This window comes from Neophocaena asiaeorientalis, unplaced genomic scaffold, assembly GCF_003031525.2.
Source record: "Neophocaena asiaeorientalis asiaeorientalis breed wild unplaced genomic scaffold, Neophocaena_asiaeorientalis_V1.1 scaffold134, whole genome shotgun sequence".
NCBI lineage: Eukaryota > Metazoa > Chordata > Mammalia > Artiodactyla > Phocoenidae > Neophocaena > Neophocaena asiaeorientalis.
The window spans coordinates 5380671-5402699 of NW_020185339.1; the positions used below are offsets into that span (position 1 = coordinate 5380671).

The 22029-nt window shown below is 35.2% G+C and overlaps 1 protein-coding gene across 2 annotated transcripts in view; it reads right to left on the reverse strand.

Annotated features, from left to right (window-relative positions):
• Window positions 1-22029, reverse strand: part of SYT1 (synaptotagmin 1) — a 534924-nt gene that overhangs the window by 342314 nt on the left and 170581 nt on the right. The window contains exon 1 of one of the 2 annotated variants that reach the window (XM_024736770.1): window positions 15933-15984. The exons of the other annotated variant lie outside the window; for it this stretch is intronic. The gene's annotated coding sequence lies outside the window, so the exon portion shown is untranslated. Of the gene's footprint in view, window positions 1-15932; window positions 15985-22029 lie in introns of those variants that run through there. 2 annotated transcript variants of the gene reach the window in all.

Sequence of the window (22029 nt, forward strand, 5' to 3'; positions counted from 1 at the left end):
AAGTTAGGAAATGGCAAAAAATTCCACATTGGACAGCTACATTATTCAATAAATTATAGGATAAATGGATAAACAATATGTAGCATATACATACAATGAAATATTATTCAGGCTTAAGAAGGATAAAAATGCTAACGCATGCTATAACATGGATGGACCTTGCTAAGTGAAATATGTCAGACACAGAAGGACAAATACTGCATGATTCCACTTATATGAGATACCTACAGTAGTCAAACTGATAGAGATAGAAAGTAGAATGGTGGCTTCCAGGGGCTGTGGAGAGAGGGAATGGGGAGTTATTGTTTGATGGATATGGAGTTTCAGTTTGGGAAGATGAAAAAGTTCTGGAGGTACATGGTGGTGATGGTTGTACAACAGTGTGAAAGAACTTCATACCACTGAACTGTACACTTAAAAATGGTTAAAACAGTCAATTTTATATTATGTATATTTTATCATAATTAAAAAAAGGTCAAAATAAATGACAAATTTGTATAGGGCTAAAGATACAACTCTTGAAAAGAAAACCTTATTGCAATGGAGTGTTTGGGGATGTGGATTAATCTAGCTTTGGTGAGGAAAAATAAGAGAAAAGAAAATTTTCAATAAAGCCACTACTATGATAGATCTGAGTAAAAAAGTCATCAGTTTGGTTCAACTAGCACTGAGCACGAACTCTAGCACAGAGTCTGGGACACAAAGATGATTCGCCGACCACACTCGAGGAGTTCACCCTCTCATGCAGAGAGAAATTCTTCAAGCATTGTTTTGGTATAAGTCTGAAGTTTGTCTGTTTAAGAGTACGGGTTTTAGCACTATATAGACTCGAGTCTGCATCTAGCTCAAAAATTATAAGATATGTTACATTAAGAAAGTTAGTTTGCCTCTCAGTTTGCTCATTTGTGAAATAGGGGAAATTACATGTAAAGTGCTCAGGGGGAAGTAAGCGTTCAGTTAATGGTGACCACCGTTGCCGTCAGTCTTGAGGACAGAGGCATGGGCTGGCTTGGCCTCACTGTGCTACTTCCATAACTGTTGATACCAGCACAGAAGGAACACAGCATTTGTTTCATCATTACTAATTATATTTACATCCAGAGTTAGTTATGATACAAATTGAAAATTAAAATGTAAGCGCTACTTTCTTGATCTGAGTCGTCCCAATAGAATGGTTGGTATAGATGGTTGCGATGGACTGAAAGTTTGTGTCCCCAAATATCTCCACCCATACCATCTGAGCTCATCATTTCAGGACCTCACACTGTGTAAAATCCCCTCTGTCATTTGCTTTTTGGGTTAACACTATTGTGTGTAGGGGTTGGGGGAGAGCAGAGAGAATGCAGGACCAGTGCGAGTACTTTGAGCCGGTTCCTTGTTTCTTAGTAGCTTCCCTATACCAGCTGCACTGAGGCGTGCTGAGCAAGAGAAAAGTGGGGTTAGGAAATTAGAAGCTGAAACCGCTTTAAAGAACAGGCATCTCAAGAACATTAGGTGGGAAACATAATTACATCAGGAAAAAAGCAAAGGTCAGAAAGAGATAAGGCAGTATGGAAAGCCAGCTTTACTTATTTTTCAAATTTTGGGCAGGGTCAATTCAGTGTCAGGAGAAATGGAGAGACATTTTGCTGTTGTCCCCCTTTCACTCATGCCATCCCCATTCCCAATGCTCTAAATACTGTGGCTCAGCGGAGACTGTGGCTTTTCATGGGTTTGTTTGTGCAATGACTCTGAGTAAATACCTATCTCATGAAATAGAAAGAAAACATAACTTTCATAGGTGGGGGACTGCCTGTTTTTTCTCCATTTCTTTAGCTGTCTCAATAACAAATTTGGCTTTGCCTTTCGTGAACTATATTGACAATTGTTCAAATCTCATCGTAATTGGAAACAATGGGCATATTAATAATTACACAATTATGCAAACCCATCTTTTTCTAGAATTATGTTAGGTAGAATTCAGATAACTTTTAAAAAATCATGCATTCTAGAATACAATGATATTATAAATACTATCACATATAAAATGCTCTAAGACACAATGGGGGGCATTATGAAAACCTTCTCTAAAATGAGGAAAATGTATTTTTAAATACAAAAGAGAAGGAAAATTCAAGGCTAAATAATGTTCAAATATTACATAGTTAATAAAAAATAAATAAGTACTTCCCAGGAGATGTTAAAGCAAACGTGTCAATGCTACATGCCAAAATAGAACGGATAAGCAAAAACCCCGAGCAACTGGCAAAACTGCTAAGAATTATTTTTTACATTTCAGACTGCTGAAAATTCATATAATACCACTTTGGGGGTCATCGAGTTAGGAAGCCAGTGCACTTTGGGCATTTGTTTAGAGACTTTCCTTCCTCAATCTGAAACATTTTGTACCAATTCATAAACATAGGCTTTGCCAGGATACTTTAGAAAGTGGAAAATAAAAACAATAGCAGGGTTAAGCAACTCATATTAGCCATAAGGAGACATAAATTGCTCAAATGTACAATGGAGCATATGCTGAACCAGATTTTTTTATATCTTAGAATAGGAAAGAAATAAAATCGTGTGTAGTTTATGTAAGGATTAACTTTTAAGGAGAAGAGAAAAATAAGATATTTACCGTGAATTACATTCTGGTGATAAATGAATCATTATTACTAAGGCTGGGATATACCTGTCTTTAGAGGCAGAACAGGATTCGACATGAAAAGGAGAGTGGTGTCGGTATTGATACTCCATGTCAGTATTGTAAAGGGATTTTTACGATATTTGCAAAAGAATGACAAACAATAAAGCAGATTAAAATGGTAGATGTGAAATTTACTAACAACATAGGTGAGGTACTAAAATGAGGAGAAACCCAGTTGATTCCTTAACATGGGGGAAAAAGCAGCAAAATAAGAAGTGCTGTTATCTGAGATTTCCTTGGTGAAAGAATAATTTTGCGATTTCAGTTTTACATATATCACATACAAAACTTTATGTAACTTTCTTTAAAGGAAGAGTGTATCATTTTGCTATGCAGTGGCATAAAACTGCCCTTCACTTTACAATGGTGCCTGTAATAGCATGTGTTGGGTATGATTTATTTCTGGAAACCTGCTCAGCCTACAGTTGGGGTTAGGGTTATTTTCTCTGGAGAAAATGACCCCATTTGTGACCCCAAAGGAAGGCATTTCTTGGTAGGGTAGAAAGCCTTTTTGGTACCCTTCACAACAGGATGCATGCTGATTTAGCTTACTTGTAGAACCATGAAGACTGGCAAAATGTCTCAAGTCTTACTTTTGACCTCTCTGAAAGGGAGCCATGCGATTGGCCTTGTCTAACTTCAGTGGCATAAGGAGGAAGAGGCCTTCTAGGAGAGGGCTCATGGTAGACTACTACTGTATTGAAACGAAATTTCATCTTGCATTCAGGTTTTCTAACCAGGCTTCACTAGTCTTCGTCCTTTGTACTTTCCTTCGTCTTTATTCCTTGCAGACTTGTATGTGGTTTATGATTTTTTAAAAATGCCCCTTTAATATTGCAAAGGAGATATCTTTAATCGCAAATATAACAACGGAAGTACTATCTGCTGATGCTACTGTATTAACTTCTGTAATAAACACTTAAAAAACGTGTACTGGAATTCTCATATGAAGCCTATAAAATAGGATTTATTATCTCCATTGTAATATATGAGGACATTGAGGCAGAGGTTAAATTGTCTTCCTGAGGTCATACAGCAAGTAAGTGGCAGAAAAAGGACCTGAATGCAGTTCCTTCCTCCACTGCCAATGTTCTTAATTACACAAATGAATGCAACCCACGGTAATGCCCTGGTGCCGACAAATCTGTAAATAAATCTCCATATTAGAGCAGATCAAAATTAGCATTAATCACTCGGCTGAATCATTTGTTTTAAAGTCTTATTAACTTTAGACTTCACATATCTCTTTTAGACTTCACATATCTCTAAAACCATATTGCTGATTTGAAAGCATTTCCCTTCTCTTTTGTAACTATACAACTTATATTTGAGTCATGAACGATGATAAAATTTTCAGAACAAAATAAAGACTAATTTCAATAAGAGCAGCCAAATCAAAGCTTAATGTTTCTAGAAATAAAAAATGGACTGAATTCTATCAACTTCTATTGAATGAGTATAATAGCTAACTTCAGTGTAGTACCTACAATCACGAGGTCTACTAAATTGCCCTAAATCCCATAGCTAATAAGCAGTGGAGCTGGGATGTGAATACAGAGAGTGAGTGTCCAAAGCCAGTACGTTGCTATAATATGATTATAGAAGGCTCCTTCTTTAGTGTTCTAGGAAATGCCCTAAGTCACGAAATTTGTTTAGCTTTGCTTTACCATGAATAGTAATGATTGTGGGAAACCCATCATACCCAATGTCCCAAAGAAAGCAACAAAATTCTCAGTCACCTAGTAAATAAATACATAAAGTGATTCTGACCATGGTTAATCATATGAGAACCTTAAATTACTGTAAGTCAAAGTACTATTATTCTCTTTATAAAATAGACATTCCAGTATTTGTAATTACTCTTAATATAAGCCACTTGATGGCAGAGGCTGTGCTTTGGTCACTTCTGTATCTCTAACACCTGGGATAGTGTAGACGGTAGGCACTCACTAGCAAATATTAAAGATTAATGAATAAAGGGATAAATTTCTGAAGTTTTACCAATGATTTTAAAGGGAACAAGTCCAGATAATAACATAAGCATAGAAATCTAAGAAGCACATACTGTGAACATCCATTTGTTAATTTCAAACAAAAGTAGAGTAAACATAGTTCTTTCTCTTTAGGTGATCTTTTACACTTATGGCTATCATTCGTTTAAATTTTGGTTCTACTTTTTCTATCTAAAGATAGCTGTCTTTCATAATTAAATTCTCCTATCATGGTTTAATTTTAGCATCTGAAGGACAAATAGGCATGATGCAAGCTAATGTTTATTGACCATAAGTGATAAAGTAGTATTATCTGTACATCAAGTATTCTTCATAGACAAATCACATTTTAAAAAGTGATATATTCTTTACTTCCACCTCCTCCCACCATGCCATCATTCATACAGGAGAATGAAATAGGCTTTGCCTTCACCCGTTGTTAAATGTTTAAGAGTGATAACTTGAAAAGGGGTAAATCAGACCTGAGTTCAAATGATAAAACTTCTGCTTACTAAATTAGGTTAACTTTATAAGGCTTTCAGTTCTTATTTTCATTATCGATGAACCCATGATAACATAGGAGGAGTACTTTTGACAATCAAATGAAATTTAATTGTATAATTAGTACAGCATGTGACACAAACTAAGAGCCCAATAAGTGTTCCTTTTCCCTTCCTAACACTCTTCCTTTTTTATAAGAACTCTCTTAGGTCTATGTGTGAGAAAGGCTGATCAGGATTAAGGGTAAATTATAAATTCAAGGAAAAGGGAATTTTTTTCTGGATGACCATTATTGTCCAAAGCAGACGTCAATCAATAACTGTGATTTCATCAGCAATGGACTGTTGTTGTAAAATGAAATATTGGATTCCCAAAACAGTAAAGTCAAATTTTCACACAAAAGGAACTTGTTTTTCTTATAGTAACATAGTATAAGATTTTATAAAATAATGTAATAACATCACTACAGCAATCTAATTAGCTCTCAGAGAGTCTCAGGAAGCAGACTGGACAGATTTTTTTTTTCATCATCTAGATAAAAAAAGTAGAGAATCAAAGAGGTAATTGCTTAACTTTTGCTGATGGTAGATTGTATGTATGTATTATTGTTATCCAGTAGTAATTTACCTGTGTGATCTTGAAAGTCATCACCTTCCCCAGGACTCTTTGCTATGAGAGGGGGAATAGATGAAGTCAAGATTCAAACGCAGATTCTCTAACTAACTCTCTCTAATTCTTTCCACTATAAACGTCATCCTAGTGAGCCATATCACAATAAAATTTTTGGCAGGTAGAGAGTAGGCCATGCTATTTAAATAAAATTTTGTTAGAGTTTTGGCTGAATGAAGTTAAAATTTTGAGAATAGACTTCTTGAACCAATCTGAAACCCTCAGTTTTTCTATAAGCTCTTTCAATTAATACTACAGATAGGAAAAACAGTGGGTGGTTAATGAAGCCAGAATTTTTCTTGATTCTGTCACTAGATACAACAGCTTGGATAAATGACTTGTCTTACCTGGCCCTCTATAAATGAGCATATTAAAGGAGGTAATGTCTATAAAATAAGAACTTTAGACCAGATAGATAAGTTTTATCCCTAGCTCTATGCTACTACTACACACACACACACACACACACACACGTCTATACTTTTTGATTACAGGGACTTAACTACTTCAAATAAAGAGAGGTTTGACTAAATGAAGCTTGAGCAGAGCATTTACAAATAATGTTTATTCTCCAGTGAATCACAAACCCTTTCCTAGTTAAAATCTGCTTTCCATTAGGACCTTTCTTACTGAAAACTTCTTGCTCTATTTGGTGTGCCAGGAAAGCAAGATTGTTAATAATAGTCATGCCTTGAGTGAGAACATCAACTCCCAATAGTATTTAAAGAGGTTTAGTAAATCTAGGGTAATGTGAATAGTTTTTCAGAAGCATCCTTGAGCACCTGAATTTTTAATATGTATCCTCTTTGTTATTATTTTCCAGTGTGTTTAGAGTCTATAAAGTGCTGACCCATTGAGCTCTTGAAAGCACCACCAAGTGTTCAGCAACTGAGAGGAAAATTATTAATATAAAATACAATATCCAATGGTCCTCTTTCCTTATTTTCCTTATCTTTCTTAAGCACAAAAAGTTTTTGTGAAATATAAGTGCAATGTGCTCTAAAGATCTGTAGTAATAATTTAATCACCAAATCATTAAACAAATTTTTTTAATATATATATATATTTTTTGAGGTGGACCATTTTTAAAGTCTTTATTGAATTTGTTACAATATTGCTTCTGTTTTATATTTTGGTTTTTAGGCTATGAGGCATGTGGGATCTTAGCTCCCTGACCAGGGATAGAACCCACACCCCCTGCATTGGAAGGTGAAGTCTTAACCACCGGACCACCAGGGAAGTCCCCACCAAATCATTCTTAAGCTATGGGCTCTGAAGAAAAAGTATAGGAGGTCTGTATGGCTTTCCTTTGCTAAAACATCTTTCATTTGTAAGGTTTGATTCAAATAAAAGTTGTAAAAGCTTATTTACTAGTCATGGGTGTATAATACAAGCATGTATTCTACAGATAAAGACAAGAAAAATAGTCACCTAATATCATGCTTTACTCCATGCACTGACACCCTTAAGACATATATTAACACATATTTGACAACATCATTTTAATTCAGATTATTTCTCTTCATGAATATTTTATAGAATTTTAAAGAAATATGTTTTTTATTATTCAGGCTTAAATTGAGTCATTTTTTTTGAGGAAGGAAGGAACTAAAGAAAGGAGGAAGGATCCAGTGTGGGCGGAGACAAGATGGCAAAGTAGAAAGACATGAGCTCACCTCTTCCTACAGAAACACCCAAATCACAACTAATTGCTGAACAACCATTGATAAAAAAATGCTGGAACCTACCAGAAAGGATACCCTACATCCAAAGACAAAGGAGAAGCCACAGCGAGACAGCAGGAAGGGTATAACCACGATAAAATCAAATCCCATACCTGGGGGGTGGGCAACCCACAAACTGGAAAATAACTGAACCACAGAAATTCTCCGACAGGAGTGAAAGTTCTGGGCACCACGTCAGGCACCCCAGCCTGTGGGTCTGGCAATGGTAAGAGGAGCCCCCAGAGAATGTGGCTTTGAAGGCCAGCAGGGTAAGATTTCAGGAATTCCACAGGATTGGGGGGAAGAGAAACTCTACTCTTGGAGGGTGCACACAGGGTCTTGTGAGCACCAGGACCCAGAGAAAAAAGCGGTGACCTCATAAGAGACTGGGTCAGACCTACCTGCTAGTATTGGAGGGTCTCCTGTGGAGGTGGGGGTGGCTCTGGCACAGTGTGGCGACGCTGGTGGCAGTAGTTCTGGGGAGTACTCATTGGCATGAGCCCTCCTAGAGGCCACCCCTTCTCACCAAGACCTGTCCCCACCCAACAGCCTGTAGGCTCCAGTGCTGGGATGCCTCAGGCCAAACAACCAACAGGGCAGGAACACAGCCCTACCCTTCATCAGACAGGCTGCTTGAAGTCTTCCTGAGCATACAGCTGCCCAATAAACACCCTGTAATATGGCCCTACCTGCTGGAGGGACAGACCCAGCTCCACCCACCGGTGGACAGGAACCAGTCCTTCCCACCAGGGGGCAGACAGCAGAAGCACAAAGAAATACAACCCTGCAGAATGGAAACTGCAATCAGAAAGTTAGTTTGACAAAATGAGACAGCAGAGGAATATGTCCTAGAGGAAAGAACAAGATAAAACCTCAGAAGGGCAACTAAGTGAAGTGGAGATAGGCAATCTACCTGAAGCAGATTCAGAGTTATGACAGTAAAGATGATCTCAGATCTCGAAAAAGAATGAAGGTACAGATTGAGAAGATGCAAGAAATGTCTAACAAAGAACTAGAAGATATAAAGAACAAACAAACAGGGATGAACAATACAATAACTGAAATGAAGAATACACTAGAAAGCATCAATAGCAGAATAACTGAGGCAGAAGAACAGATAAGTGACCTGGAAGACAGAATGGTGGAAATCACTGCTGCAGAACAGAATAAACATAAAAGAATGAAAAGAAATGAGGACAGTCTAAGAGGCCTCTGGGACAACATTAAATGCACCAACAAATGTTGGTGGCATTATAGGGGTCTTAGAAGGAGAAGAGAGAGAGAAAAGACCTGAGAAAATATTTGAAGAGATAATAGCTGAAAACTTTCCTAACATGGGAAGAATAACAGTCACCCAAGTCCAGGAAGCAAAGAGTCCCTGATAGAATAAACCCAAGGAGAAACATGCCGAGACACATAGGAATCAAATTGACAAAAATTAAAGACAAAGTATTAAAACCAACAAGGGAAAAGCACAAACATACAAGGGAATCCCCATACGATCATCAGCTGATTTCTCGGCAGAAACTCTGCAGGCCAGAAGGCAGTGCATGAAATATTTAAAGTGATAAAAGGGAAGAACCTACAACCAAGAATACTGTACCTAGCAAGGCTCTCCTTCAGATTCGATAGATAAATCAAAAGCTTTACAGACAAGCAAAAGCTAAGAGAATCCAGCACTACCCAACCAGCTTTGCAACAAATGCTAAAGGAACTTCTCTAGGCAGAAAAGAAAAGGCCACAATTAGAAACAGGAAAATTACGAATGGAAAAGCTCGCTGGTAAAGGCAGATATACAGTAAAGGTAGGAAATCATTTTCACACAAATATGATATCAAAACCAGCAACTGTGAGAAGAGGAGAGCACAAATGCAGGATATTGGAAATGCATTTGAAATTAAAAGACCAGCAACTTAAAAACAATCTTGTTTATATATAGACTGCTATAGCAAAACCTCATGGTAACCACAAGCTGAAAATATACAATAGATACACACACAAAAAAGAAAAAAGAATCCAAACACAACACTAAGGTTAGTCCTCAAATCACAAAAGAAGAGAACAAAGGAGGAAGGGAAGAAAAAAGACCTACAAAAACAAATCCAAAACAATTAACCAAGTGGCAATAAGAACATACATATCAACAATTACCTTAAACATAAACAGAATAAATGTTCCAACCAGAAGACATAGACTGGCTGAATGGATACAAAAACAAGACCTGTATACATGTTGTCTATAAGACACCCACTTCAGACCTAGGGACACATACAGACTGAAAGTGAGGGGATGGAAGAAAGTATTCCATGCAAGTAGAAATCAAAAGAAAGCTGGAGTAGCAATACTCATATCAGACAAAGTAGGCTTTAAAATAAAGACACTACATAATGATCAAGGGATCCATCCAAAAAGAAGATATAACAATTGAAAATATTTATGCACCCAACATAGCATTTGCCTAATATACTGAGGTGCTCCTAACAGCCATAAAAAAGAAACTGACAGTAACACAATAATAATGGGGGACTCTAACACCCCACTTTCATCAATGGACAGATCATCCAGACAGAAAATCATTAAGGAAACACAGGCCTTAAATGACACATTAGACCAGATGGATTAACTGATATTTATAGATCATTCCATCCAAAAGCAGCAGAATACATATTCTTTTCAAGTGCACATGGAACATTATCCAAGATTGATCACATGCTGGGCCAAAAAGCGAGCCTCGGTAAATTTAAGAAAATTGAAATCATATCAAGCATCTTTTCTGACCACAACGCTATGAGATTAGAAATCAACTACAAGGAAAAAAAACCCGTAAAAAACACAAACATGTGGAGGCTAAACAATACGCTACTAAATAATCAAGGGATCACTGAAGAAATCAGAGGAAATCAAAAAATACCTAGAGACAAATGACAATGAAACCATGAAGACCAGAAACATATGGGACACAGCAAAAGCAGTTCTAAGAGGGAAGTTTATAGCAATACAGTCTTACATCAGGAAACAAGAAAAACCTCAAATAAACAACTTAACCTTACACTTAAAGCAACTAGAGAAAGGAGAACAAACAAAACCCAAAGTGAGGAGAAGGAAAGAAATCATAAAGATCAGAGCAGAAGTCAATGAAATAGAGATGAAGAAAACAATAGAAAAGATCAATGAAATTAAAAGCTAGTTCTTTGAGAAGATAAACAAAATTGATAAACCTTTAGCCAGACTCATTAAGAAAAAGAGGGAGAGAGCTCAAAACAATAAAATTAGAAATGAAAAAGGAAAAGTTATGACACCACACAAATAAAGAATCATAAGAGACTACTACAAGCAACTATATGCCAATAAAAGGAAAACCTAGAAGAAATGGACAAATTCTTGGAAAGGTATAACCTCCCAAGACTGAACCAGGAAGAAACAGAAAATACGAACAGACCAATCACAAGTAATGATATTGAAACTGTAATTAAAAATCTTCCAACAAACAAAAGTCCAAGACCAGATGGCTTCACAGGTGAATTCTATCCAACACTTAGAAAAGAGTTAACACCTATCCTTCTGAAACTCTTCCAAAAAATTTCAGGGGAAGGAACACTCCCAAATTCATTCTATGAGGCCACCATCACCCTGATGCCAAATGCAGACAAAGATACCACAGAAAATAAAATTACAAGCCAATATCACTGATGATCATAGACACAAAAATCTTCAACAAAATACTAGCAAACGAAATCCAACAATACGTTAAAAGAATCATGCACCATGATCAAGTGGGATTTATCCCAGGAATGCAAGGATTCTTCAATATATGCAAATCAGTCAATGTGATACACCACATTAACAAACTGAAGAATAAAAACCATATGATCATCTCAATAGATGCAGAAAAAGCTTTTGACAAAATTCAACACCCATTTATGGTAAAAAAAACTCTCCATAAACTGGGCATAGAGGGAACCTACCTCAACATAATAAAGGCCATATATGACAAACTTACAGCTAACATAATGCTCAATGGTGAAAAACTGAAAGTATTTCCTCTAAGATCAGGAACAAGACAAAGATGTCCACTATCACCACTTTTATTGAACATAGTTTTGGAAGTCCTAGCCACAGCAATCAGAGAAGAAAAAGAAATAAAGGGAATCCAAATTGGAAAAGAAGTAAAACTGTCAGTGTTTGCAGGTGACAGAAAATCCTAAAGATGCTACTAGAAAACTACTAGACTCATCAATGAATTTGGTAATGCAGGACGTAAAATATAGACATAGAAGTCTATTGCATTTCTATACACTAACAACAGTAGTTCAGAAAGAGAAATTAAAGAAGTGATCCCATTCACCACCACATCAAAAGAATAAAACACCTAGGAATAAGCCTACCTAAGGAGGCAAAAGATATGTACTCTGAAAACTTTAATATGCTGATGAAAGAAATCGAACATGACACAAACAGATGGAAGGATATACCACGTTCTTGGATTGGAAGAATCAAAACTGTCAAAATGACTATACTACCCAAGTCAATCTACAGATTCAATGCAATCCCTATCAAATTACCAATGGCATTTTTCACACAACTAGAACAAAAAATCTTAAAATTTGTATGGAGACACAAAAGACCCTGAATAGCCAAAGCAATCTTGAGAAAGAAAAATGGAGCTGGAAGAATCAGGCTCCTGGACTTCAGACTATACTACAAAACTACAGTCATGAAAATAGTATGGTACTGGCACAAAAACAGAAATACAGATCAATGGAACAAGATACAAAGTCCAGAGATAAACCCATGCACCTGTGGTCAATTAATCTGTGACCAAGAAGGCAAGGATATACAATGGAGAAAAGACAGTCTCTTCAGTAAATGGTGCTGGAAATGTTGGACAGCTACATGTAAAAAAATGAAATTAGAACATTCTTCAATACCATACACAAAAATCAATTCAAACTGGATTAAAGACCTAAATATAAGACCAACTACTATCAAACTCTTAGAGAAAAATAAAGGCAGAGCACTCTTTGACATAAATCACAGCAAGATCCCTCTCCTAGAGTAGTGGAAATATAAACAAAAATAAACAAATGGAACCTAATTAAACTCAAAGCTTTTGCACTGCAAAGGAAACCAGAAGGAAAACGAAAAGACCATCCACAGAAAGGGAGAAAATATCTGCAAACGATGCAACTGACCAGGGATTAATCTCTAAAATTTACAAACATCTCATGTGGCTTAATATTAAAGAAAAAATTTAAAAAATGGGCAGAAGACCTAAATAAACATTTCTCCAAAGAAGACATACAGACGGTCAAAAAGCACACAATAAGATGCTCAACATCGCTAATTATTAGAGAAATGTAAATCAAAACTACAATGAGTATCACCTCACAATTTTCAGAATGGCCATCACCAAAAAGTCTACAAACAGTAAATGCTGGAGAGGGTGTGGAGAAAAGAGAACCCTCATATGCTGTTGATGGGAATGTAAACTGGTACAGCCACTATGGAGAACATTATGGAAGTTCCTTAAGAAACTAAAAATAGAGCTACCATATGATCTAGCAGTCCCACTCCTGGGCATGTATCTGGAGAAAACCATGGTTCGAAAGGATACATGAACCCCAATGTTCATTGCAGCACTATTTACAGTAGTCAGGACACGGAAGCAGCCTAAATGTCCATCGACAGACAAATGGATAAAGAAGATGTGGTACATATATTCAATGGGATATTACTCAGCCATTACAAAGAATGAAATAATGGCATTTGCAGCAACATGGATGGACCTAGAGACTATCATACTAAGGGAAGTAAGACAGACAAAGACAAATATCATATGATACCGCTTATATGGGGAATCTTAAAAAAAATGATACAATTGAACTTATTTACACAACAGAAACAGTCTCACAGACTTAGAGAATGAACTTATGGTTACTGGGGGGAAAGGATGAGTGGGGAGGGATCAATATGGAATTTGGGATTGACATGTACACGCTGCTGTATTTAAAATAGGTAACCAACAAGACCTACTGTAATGCAAGGGAACTCTGCTCAATACTCTGCAATAACTTAAATGGGAAAAGAATTTGTAAAAGAATAGATACATGTATATGTATAACTGAATCACTCTGCTGTACACTTAAAACTTACACAACATTGTTAATCAACTATACTCCAATATAAAATAAAAATTAAAAGAAATAGAAGGAAGGATTAGGGCATAAGAATTCTGGAACCATTAAATCAGATGATATGTATCTTAAAAAGAGTCACTTTTTCCTTACAATTATTTACGAGTAGTTTAACATGTTGTTGTTAAATAAAAGACAATTAGAGGCTGAAGGGAAAAACTGCCCTATACCACAAAATGCACCAAGAAAGGGCATGATTTTTTTCTTGGAAACATACATTATTTTCCCTAGGATTATTCCAAATGAGCAAAAGATGTCATTACTTGAATCAGGTCCTTCCAAAGTATGCCATACTAAATCCTATTGAAAATTACATTTCAAATCAAATCACTTATATAAGTCACACTGAAACAGACCAAATAAGTTATAGATTAATCAGATCAGATAAAAAGCCACTGATAGCTTTTCACAATAAAATTATAAGAAGATGACTAAGAAATTATGAGAGGCTAGGGTAGGTATTATCTGGCTCTTGTATAAAGACCTTAAAACAAATATGCATGGTTCTTTCATTTAAAAATCCAACCTTTTCCCCAATAAGTAATGTAAGGAATTGAAATTATGTTTAAATACTGACTTATTTACATAAAAACAAAACTTAAAGGGAAGCTAGACTTCTTGTGGGACAACTTCTCGGTGTTATGTTTTGGCTGAATTACTCAGTTGACTTTCTCTGGTCAGTAAGATGTTGGCAATAAAACATGTCAAAAAGAAATTGCCCATTTATTTCATATTCTGCAATTCACTCGAATTGGCAGCACTTTTTCTTTTTTTTAACCATGATAGAAAAATCTAATTCTTAAATTATCCTTCTTACACCCAAGACGATGTAAACATATTATGTCACCTCAGAAAAGCAATTCACATATTTGGAGTTTCTTTTTTAAAACAAGGAACAGGTTTTGAAAGTTCTGAAGTTTGAATTTTGTAAATCTCTGATTAAAACTGAAAGTGTATAGCCATCCATAAGCACAGCAAAAAGTGAGGTAAATTACTTTGTATAAAGTGAGGCAGCACAGGGATAATATTCAGATAGGTAAGTAAAAGAAAATCCTTTTCTTCCTGCTTCTCTCACACTTCAAAAGTAAAATAAGTTTAAGATAAATTGCATATATATCATCACTACCATGATTAATTATATTTAATCATTTAATGCATGAATCACATCTTAAAGTTCTTTGGGTGCTAGAAAATCTTATTAAGTGTAATTTGTATATATCCTAGAAAAATTATTCATGAATTTCTTTTTTATATCATATTTATAGCCTTTCCATTGGACTTTATTCCATTTTGATATATATCAAGATATAGATCTATCATTTTGCTAATTCACTACATTTTACTTCAACATTTCCGTTATGAATTTTAGAGAAGTGCATTTGAAAACTCATTTCAAAACTACCATGGTATTAAAAGTGATATACCATGGGTCACCAAAGTGGATTTTGCTTTCCTATATTTATTTTACTATTTTTTGATATTCACATATTCAAAATTTATAATTATTTACATTATATGTAATTGTTTACATCTAGGAAATCATTACAATATTACTAGTTTTACCAGAAAGAATTATATCAAGAATGCACTTAATTTTGTTTAATAAAAACAATTATTACTAACAAATAATAGCTATGTAAGGAAATACACGTCATAATTAAGTTGTGAGAGGATTGGAAAGAAATGTACTAATGAGATTAAGCTCTGTTTTAATGCCTGCAGATGGCTGCCATTTTTTAATAATTCTAATTTAATGACTATAAACAAACCAAGCATATTGATTCTGCTTAAAGTTTTGTATAAAGTGAAAAAAAATTTGTATCACATACAGAGAACGTGAGGTACTTTGATTAAATTTTACTTACTGTTTTTCTTCTATAGAATTTAAAATGCTATGATGCTAGTCAAAAGATATGATGGAATCAACATAAACATTTTCTGCCACATATATGTATCACAAGGATTACCCTGGCCCCTTATCTAAGAGGATTATAGGATAAATGATTTTCAGTTTGCTCCAGTAAATTGAAATTGAGTTTTAGAAGGCTCCATTTACTTAGTATGTTAGTTTCTTATCTTAGAAAATAGAAAGGTGAATATTTCTATAAAAGAAATTTGCAAGGTCATAGAAGCTCTAGTATAATCATTGTCTCATTAAAGTACTTACTGTTCTTTAGGAATTCTCGGGTATTTTGTTCTTTGTTTTCTTTCTTGGTATTTTTTTTCCTAAAAGGAAACAACATGCGCAATGGTTAGGTGAGTACACATAGCTCAGAATCATTTCATATTGCCATGAATTATAACGGATTCATTTTATTATTTAATATTTCTACTTAAACATCTTACACTATATACATCCAAATACAATACAATATCATATATATACTTAGTAGATATAGTATAAGATAGATAGATAGGGATTTTAAAGTTGAAGATTTAGAGATCAAGGTTCTGTGCATAGTTTATACACTGATTTTGTGGAAGTTCATTATGCTCCCTACATTATAGTTTTTCCATTTGAAAACTGAAATACTACTAAGTTAGGCAGCCATTGTTAGAGAAGACTGCATTATTTTATTCATTAAAAAGGAATCATACAATTATTAGTCAATTAAATGCCTGTTGATTCAATATATTCTACCTATTTGCCTATTTTCGGAGCCATATCAAGGTTCGGATATAACCTAAAACTATTCTAGTGTGTGTGTTTATGTGTATAAGTACATACACATACATTTATACACATATATACTATATATATAATATATGCACACATATATATAAAATCCCGTCAGGGATAAAGAGAAAAATAATCTCACATCATCACAGAGAGCAGTACAACTTTCAGTTTAAAGAAAATTAAATCCTTCCCAAGAGTCAATACCAGGAACTGCTTTAATGTTATAAAGATATCAAGAATTTCTGATTTGGTATGATAAGTTAGCAACTCACAAATGAACAGTTTCACAGTGCTAGAGAAAAGTACCTTTTTGTTATAAGTTCTCATCAGTTCTGGTCGTCAAAAAATTTAAGTGGAATGAAAATCAAGAAGGAATGAAATATTTAAAAATAGGTTGATAATAGGCACGTTACTCTGTTTAAAGAGTTCTCACAGTGTCTATTTTCAACAAAAGTACAAAAATATTATAATGACAGCAGCTCTGGTGATTGGCTTACATAGGTACTCAGTGGAAAAGATGTGAAGTGACAGCTGTATTTCCAAAGCTGCATTTACTGCATCTGTTCAATGGTTAAGACTCCAAGGTCTCCTTTCATTTTAGTCCTGCTTGAAACTCAACTGTTTTCTAGCAAAATCCACTAGAAAGAGCAATGTAAAAATGCACCTTAGATTTACCTGCCTGCCTCTTAAAATCAATTTAGATAAGAGCCACAATCAATTTTAGATAAGATTTCCATACATGGTTTCTGCTTACTGACACTTTTCTTATTAAAACAAAAGCTACAACAGAATTCTATGGACGTACATATTAAGGTAACAGAGTGGCATAAAGCTCTTTATATGAAATACAGGGACAAAAATCTGTTAGAAAAAACGAAGGCTTTCTACTAAAAAACTAACAGAATACTTGACATTATACATATTGCATGTTACTACTAACCAAGGGGCAGGCTTCCCAAAGGGATGCAATGAAAGGATTAAACAGTTTTTGTGACTTATGAGCCATCTGCAGGGATTTGGTTTCATTTTGGTTTTGCATGCATATCTATCACAAGGATGAATGGGCAAGCCTGTTCTACTGTAGGGAACAGACAATTATTTTATTTTTAATCTACGTGCTGAATATGGATGTGCATAGTATTTTTCTGGTAGCTAATTTGTCTCTTGCATGTATAAACATCTCTCTCTCTTTTAGAGGGAAAACGTGAAAATAACACGGGATGACTCTGCACCTCCCGTCAACCATCTGGTTTTTCAGTAGTGTAATTGCTACTGGTAGGTCTGACTCAGTTTCCTGGTACTTGGTACTTTTGCCTGTTTTTACAATACTTAAAAAAAAAAAAAATGAATCTGTTTAGGTAGGTAGGTTCATATAATTTTCACAAAACATGATATGTATTCATAGTCAGTAAAACCGATGGCTCTTTCATGTTCTTTTTATCTAGTTTTAGAAGCAAGCCTGACATGGAGAAAAAAGAAAATTGTCTGAGACTTAGGTATCACTATTGCTCGACAGTGGCTAGAAATTGCTGTGGAAACCTTGTAGCCCTAATCATAATTCTATTTACAGAACTAAGCAAAACACTGCATGCTTTAGGCATCATAAATACTACAGATCAGTGTTCCTTGTTTTTTTTGGGGGGGAGGGAACTACTTGTATTCATTTTAATGCTAGACATTTAAAAATGCACAGCTTTTTTAAAAAAGGGGACTTAGATTAAAAAATGACAAATAACTAATATTTACATCCAAACTTTAAAAAATATCTCCAGTATTTCATTTTGATGAAAACATTGATTTTTACTAAGCATTCACTAACACATCATTGAGCTAAATATTTATTTAGGGTTGGATTTAAAGTCTGCACTGTGAATCTGTGTGCAACACGGCTACTTGTAAACATTACCCCTTGACTGGAATGGCAACAGAATCTCTATTCCAAGATTTAAATTTCAAAACTGCAAAATGTTGCTTAACTTAGAGTTCTCTTTACTGTCTCCTACTGAAATGCCAAAACTTGTCGTCACAACAGGGTTTCAAAGTTGTCGTGCCATTTCCGGCACAGATAACATTATTCCTAAGGGATTTTGTTAGACAGCTTTTGGCTTAAATTCCTATTCTTGGAACAGTAGTCAGCAAGCAGAAATTACTTTAAAAAGAGACACTATCCAGGTCATTAGTGACTGAATGCAAGCTTTTAAACAAAAAAGTAAAGCACAGCATGACAATTAAATGGCTTACATGACTCTAGATTAGATCCTGGACCAATGGGAAAAAACAATTAGCCGTTAAGAACATTATTGTGACAGTGGATGAAATTTGAATGTGGACTATGCATTAGATAATGGTATTACATCAACGATAAATTGCCTGTGTTTGATTCTTGTTCTGTGTAATGTAAGAGAAGGTCCTGTACTCAGGAAATACACTGATATATATGCTAAAGTATTTAGGATAAGTCACACCATGTTTCCAACTTATTCTCAAATGGTTTATGAACTGCGTATATACACACACATATGTAACATATATAATATGAAGAATATATATGTATATCATTTTTTATGAGACAGAAAGAGAAACTGATATATAGGATAAAATGTAAACAGTTGGTTAATCAAGGTAAAGAGAATATGAGATCTTCCTGTCCTATTCTTGCAACGCTTTATGAGAGTTTGAAAGAGCAAAACAAACACGACCAAAAAAGAGAATCTAAAACTATCTTTTAAAAAAATTAAATAAATATAAAATGCCATCTTTCAGTATCTCGACAAAACATTACACTGAACTGTGGCTATTCTTATTTTGATCACTAAGCACAAGATGCTTTTATTCTGTCTATAGCTACAAAAGATAAGACAATGACACTTATCTGGGGAACTATTAGAGAATATTAGGTGGTAAAAGAAAAATATTCCATCAAGTAATAAAGTAAACAAACAAATGTTCTGTAACTAAATGCAATCACTATAGTTGCTGGTAGGAACAGTAAACAAGGCAATAACACAGAATATGGACTTTCCTTCAAAGGAAGGTAGAAGGCCAAAAGATTGTACCTCATATTAGAGGAAAGAACATTTTCTATGTTTTGTGTCTAACCATTCACAGTCACTTAAGAGGCTTAAGTCTAATAAGCCTGTCCTCATTACAATAAAATCAAATATTTACCAACAAAGAATGAAATGGGTGGGTGGGGGGGAAGGATGAAGGGTTTGCTTATTTTTTTGATGTGACACTTCATTATACAAGTCAAAACATACTATAAAACAGCTGTTGGCAGTCAGAGTTATAAAAAATCACATACTGGGTTCAACCATGTTTAACATTTTCATTATACTCAAAATAATTATTTTAGAATGGAGGCCTGATAATGAGGCAGAATGGCACTGAGCCAGGAGAGAGCCAGTTTGTACCTTGAAAAGGAGGATGGGAATTAATTAAATGAAAAGCTTGGGAAAGTTAATTGGGACTGAGTGAAGATAAAGGCACTATCAATACATGAAGAAATAAAACAATTTTTTAAAAAGGTATAGCAGGAAGCCACAGTGAGCACAGCAAAGGGAGAAGAAACCCAAAGAAACATGAGCCACAGGACCAGAATTATGCCTAGGGGAGCCTCTGTTGGCCTTCAGCTCCTAGAATTGTTCCTATCACACAAATAAATGTTTGTTGAATGAATAATATTGAATATTGATAAAAGTAAAATTAAGTGTCATATAATCCTAGTCTGCCTCTGTCTTATCTAGTGTGTAACTTTAGGCAAATCCCTTAATCTATTTTAACCTCAACGTCATCAGCCATGAGAGTGTGGAAAAAGGTGATTCTCTAAGGTGCCTTCCATTTCTAAGTATTTCTGTATGTGGTTCTGTTTATTAAAATGGGTAACTGTGAACCTTTTTGTAGAAGAGAATAGCCAGATATGAGTTTTAAATGAAGACAAATGGAGGGTGGAAAAGAAAAGATGAATAAAAGAGCAATGCATTGATTCAAGTAATGGGAAATAAATCCCATCGAAAGAGACTTTAATATAGAAGAGGGAAGGCAAAATGTGCTTTATGGCTTTGGCATGTGTGAAGTGACATTTACATATACTACTGATAGAAGCATGCAGATGTAGAAATCTTTATCTTTTTATTATTTTTGTGACACTACACACTCTGCTTCCACGTCTAGAGTTCGCAAGTGAATAGAAATGGAAAGTGTTCAAAAGAAGCCACGAAATGGCAGGAGTTTATAGAAATATTCTGTTACTACATGGTCATAGAATTGTTACTGTCCATCTTAGAGAAGAAAAAGCTGAAGAAAGTCTTAGGATCTATATTTAATTCCATGAAGAGTTATTTAATTCAAGACCCACCAGGCACAGTTGCAGATACCTCCATGATGCCTTTGATGATCAACACTGGCTTCCTACTCTTTACAATAGCCAAGACATGGAAACAACCTAAGTGTCCAGCAATAGATGAATGGATAGAGAAGATGTGATATATATATATATATATATACACACACACACACACACACACACACACACACACACACAAACACAATAGAATACTACACACCCACAAAAAAGAATGAAATAATGCAGCAACATGGATGGACCTAGAGATGATCATACTAAGTGAAGTCAGACAGAGAAAGACAAATACCATATAACATCATTTATATGTGGAATCTGAAATACGACACAAATGAACCTATCTATGAAAAAGAAATGGACTCACAGACATAGAGAACAGACTTGTGGTTGCCAAGGGGGAGGGTGGTAAGGGAGGGATGGATTGGGAGTTTGGGATTAAAAAACGCAAACTATTATATTTATGTATAACTGAATCACTTTACTGTATAGCAGAAACTAACACAACATTGTAAATCAACTATACTTCAATAAAACAAATTGAAAAAAGCCCCCACTAGCTTCCTCATGTTTTCTTTCCTACAAGCTTGTGGAGCACTTACATTCAATAACACATAACTTAGCCCTTACTTATATATGACCTCATTACTTTCCCCAGTCCCATCTATGCTGAATTTGAATTGACTACTAAAGGAGGCATGTGCTATGCATTGTGTTTCCCTACAATAAGGTGGTACTTAAAATGAGTAAATGCATGGTAAACACTCATCTGTTGATGGAGATGGGCAGAGTATATTTTGAGCTCAGAAAATGTACTGGAATACTGATTGGCAGATACCAAAAAATGACTTCTTGGCCATTAAACATGGTTGGTGATCCTGGGACTTCTGTGGATCCCCTACCTTGCTTTCTTATCAGCACCTATTCCTCTTGGCATTTTGGGGAAGAAAGGCCAAGGACCTATTATAGGTGGATGAAAGGTATACTGTTCTTTAACTAGAAAGACCTAGTCAAATAGCCTGAAAGGCACCTGAATCTATGACTTGAAATTAGTTTGCCAATTCAGTCTGATCTATTAGAGAGGTGAGAGGGGCCACTTTCCCAGCTTTGTCAGAAGAGAGCAGAATGTTTCTTATGGTTCTATGTTCAAATCAAGACCACTGATGGTGATACCACTATAAGAAAGCTGGAGGGTCGTTGATGGCAGAATTAGTGTCTCTGTGG